Below are 4,208 nucleotides of genomic sequence, written 5' to 3'. Positions count from 1 at the left end.
GTGGAGAGAAAGAGTCGGGGAGAGAGAAAGAAGGGAGAAGAGAGAGAGGAAGATGGTAGAGATAGATTTGGGCCATGTTTTTTTCTTTTTAGTTGGGCCTTGATTTGAATCTTTTGTTGGGCCCTTATAAATGATTGGAAAATTTAATTGATGCTTGGGCTCACTTTTAATTGTTGGGGCTTCTTAATTAATTTTGAGGAATAAGGTGGGCTAAGCTTAATCTTTTGGGCCGGTAATTAAAATTAAATCGGGGGAGAGTATTTAATTAATTCCCGGAAGATTTTTTTGAAGAATGAATAATTTACCTAAGTTTGAAATAATACTGTTTCAACGGTAAATAATTACGAAATTTTAAGTATGCGCTTAAATAATTTTTTTTAGAAATTATGTTCGACGTTGTGGAAAATACGAGGAGCCAACGGAGGAAAGAACGAGCGTAAGCGGCCGACCGGCGTCGCACGCGACGCCTTGGGCGGCCACTGAATAACCGAAAATGTGCGAAAATCGAGAAAGAAAATTAAAAGATTTTAATTAGAGTGCATGCATTCTAATTATCGTCGTTACAGAGGTTTGATATGAATTTTATGTGTTTTCCGAAAAGGTGGTTCGCACGCATGCTGAAAGTCGGGACGAGGAATTTTTACGGAAAACTTAAGCATTTGAGGTGGGCTTTATTCTTTAACGTTTATTTTCTTTTTTAATCAATATGTTTACGGTGTTATAAGGATGTTTCTATAAGTATGTCATGCCGTGTTTATGTTTGAAGCTGCCTATCTGATTGTCTACTAGAATAAAACTCTACTAGACTTTGATGGTTAACGAATTCGGGTCTAACTAGGGTCTACGCCCTACTTAGACTAGTGCACTGATGGGGATCGTGAGTCGTCCCCTAGGTCGGCCGGTCCAGTGATCGAGATTGTGGCCACAGTCTCGTTTCACATGATGGTTCAGATATGGTATATGATGGAGGATGATGTTAGTCCGCGCGGACACTGTTTTATGGAAATGAATTTTTGTGCTTCTCGGTTCTTTTTAAAGTAAAACCGGGGATTCACACGATGATGGCTTGACGTATCTTAACGATGAATGTTTTCGGGTGTGAGTTCACTGGGTGTACCAAGTACTCAGCCCCTGCATATGTTCTCCCTATGTGCAGGTTGGGCGAGGTCGGGAGGCGGAGGATGTTGAGTGATGATTCAAGAACTGGTCCGGTTACCACTATGTCATCATACGTAGTAGTAGCTAAACTCTCAAATTGCTTCCGCTATTCAATGTCCTAAGAAACTCTGTTATTTTCCTTATTATCGAACTCTGTTATCTTTCATTTTGTAAACTTCGGAATTGAAACGTTAGTTAACTTGAATGGCATTTCGCCTTTGACTGTTAAGTTGTATTGCCTTGAACTGTTTGATTGTTTCCCCCTTCTTCCCCGCTTCTTATTTTTCCCCCACTAGTCACGATTTCCCGTGCTTCCTATCCTTAGGAAGTGCGGTCGTGACATTGAAGAACTTGGAGAACTTGGGAAAATTAGTGAAGATGTCCACTAATGAGACATCCACATTCACTTTCCGGATCACGTTCATCATCCACTCAAAGCTCTTCTCTTTTGGAGCCCTCTTCTTCCTCTTGGTTGGATAAGGTGGAGGAGGAATATGATCGGGGAAGTTGAACTTGCTTTTCGGATCTAGTGCTGGACTTGTCATCGTCTGTTTCCTTGATTCCATTTCCACTATCTTCTTTCCTTTCTCTTCTGCTAAGTACTTTCCACTTGAATCAGATTCTTCACCATGTTCCTTGCTGCCGGATGCAGCCTGTTCTTGACCATGTTGGGCCCCATGCACCAACACGGGACTTCCTTTACATGCCTTATCCGCCCCTGCGTGCGAGGAATGCAAGCCTAACATCTCATCCGCCCCTTCGTGTGAGATGCCGGAAGTACCTTGGCCATCCATTGATGGTGTCGAATCCAACTCGCGACCGCTTCTTAAAGTCACAAACTTACACTGTTCATTTCCTTTCGGATTAGGCACTTTGTTACTCGGGATGGCATTCGGGATTCTTGTATGTGATACTGTAGCAAGCTGCCCGATCTGAGTCTCGAGATTCCTCATTGTAGCTTCCATTTGACCAAATTTTTCCACTGTCTTCTCTTTGAAATTTTCATTCTCCCTTTGACTCTTAGTCATGAAAGAGAGAATCTGTCCCAATTGATCCTCGACTGATGGCTTCTTCTCATAACCCGGAGGTTGAGTGTTGTTCCTCCATTGAGTTCCCGAAGTGTTGCTAGGACCAGATTGATTCCAAGTTGCTTGTTGAGGCCTACAATTCTGTTGATTGTTGTATTGGTTGTCTTGGTTGAACCCTTGGCGATTGTTACCAATGTAGTTCACATCCTCCACTGGTGGTCCTTGAAGACTTGGACATTGATCCGTATGATGTCCTCCTTGGCACAACCCACACTTAATCAAGGTCACTGCTTGAGGTTGAGGAGTCAGTTGAAGAGACTTCACTGCTTTTGTCATTGAAGACATTTGTGTGCTTATATCCGCCAATTGAGCCTCAATTGATGTCACCCTTTCTGCATCCTTGGTAGCACCAAATGTATCTGCTGCCTTCTCAGCCGCTCTTCTAGTATTATGCCAATTCCTTTGATTGTTGGCCAACCTTTGGAACAAGGCTCTCACTTCATCATGCGTCAAATCATCTAAGTTCCCATCCGAGCCTGCAGTGACTAATCCCGTGCCCTCATTGTTGAGACCTTTGTAGAATTTCAAGAGGTCATGCCCCAGAGCTAAACCATGACTTGGGCATTTCCTTAGCATCTCCGTGAATCTCTTCCAAGCTTCTGCGAAGGACTCATCATACTTCTGTCGGAAAGAGGTGATCTCCTCTCTCAACTTCTCGATCTTCATTGGAGAGTTTTATTCCAAAAGGAACAATGTCTTCAGCTCTTGGAATGTTGCTATGTTGTAGCCCGGCAAGGAGTTATACCACTTTCTTGCTTTCTCCCTCAACGAGAACGGAAATAGGGCCCTTTTAATCCGATGGTGCTCCACATTTGGAGGTCTATGCGAATTCGTCAGCTCATAAAAGGCATTGAGGTGGCTCACTGGATCTTCCTCATCCCTGCCATGGAACAAATTTCCTCCATTCACCAAGCTAATATAGTGAGGTGGAATGTTGACGTTGTCATTTGCGTAGGCAAACTCCCCCGGGTACTCAATTCCCGACCTAAGAGTGTTGCCAAACCTCCCCACAGGTGGTGGAATCTCATTGTTGTCGGCCATTGATTCAGTGTCTGACTCTTGATCTCTTTCTCTAAACCTTCCCCTTCTTTGATAACAGAGTAGTCCAAACGGTGGTGTACCATGTGACCTTGTGTGCATTCACTATTTTTTTTTACCTGCGCAACAGAAAAGAAACCAAACAAACCACAATATATTTCCTATTACCGAAAACGAGACCTCTCGACAACTTCGGGGTAAGTCCTAAAAAATGTGTGTGCTTGAAAGAAACTAAACTACCTAAACTAAGAGTTAAAAAGATGTCACCTTGAAAATAAACTCCTTCGTCTTCAAGTCCAGACGTGGTAGATGGCTAACACCTCCGAAGAAAACGAAATGAGTACCTACAAAGATAAAAAGAAAAATCAAATAAAACACAAAACACAAACTAGAAATTAAATAATCTATTGCCTTCCCCGGCAACGGCGCCAAAACTTGATGTGTAAATTTCGAGTTCAATTATCAAGTGTAAGATCACACAACTTTAATTTAATTGACTCTAATATTACAGCAATACTGCAAGAATACAGTGTCGATTGTAATACTTCGAGTGTCGATCCACAGGGAATGAATTGATTACTTAACTCTAAAACAAATGAAAGTCATACAAAAAGATGATTTGTTTTGAAGGTTTGATTTTTGAAAGTTAAAGACAAAATAGAGCTACAAATTAACTAAAGAAAGACTATTCAAATGGAAAAAATATGCCACTCCAAATTGCTCACTAGGTTTGTATGGTCCTACACCTATATCAAAAGCACATATTTGGGATTAATTAATCAACCTAATCGCTTGCACTGAACATGTTTGCGACGTATAATTCACAGTCAGCTGAACACTTGTTCCATGAATTAATCTTCAATGTTTATAAACTCCTACGGAAGCGCTAGAGAAATAAACATCTACTATAATCACATACTTAAT

At 41.5% G+C, this 4,208-nt stretch overlaps 1 non-coding gene across 1 annotated transcript; it reads left to right on the top strand.

Annotated features, from left to right (window-relative positions):
• Positions 1 to 2,793: 2,793 nt before the first annotated feature.
• On the top strand, positions 2,794 to 2,900 carry LOC121763143. The gene has a single exon (XR_006042386.1). It is a non-coding gene; the product is annotated as a small nucleolar RNA R71 (small nucleolar RNA).
• The last annotated feature ends 1,308 nt before the right edge of the window (positions 2,901 to 4,208 follow it).

Source organism: Salvia splendens, chromosome 13 (assembly GCF_004379255.2).
Source record: "Salvia splendens isolate huo1 chromosome 13, SspV2, whole genome shotgun sequence".
NCBI lineage: Eukaryota > Viridiplantae > Streptophyta > Magnoliopsida > Lamiales > Lamiaceae > Salvia > Salvia splendens.
Note: the sequence above shows the minus strand (reverse complement) of the source record. Positions and strands in the feature narration are given on the sequence as shown.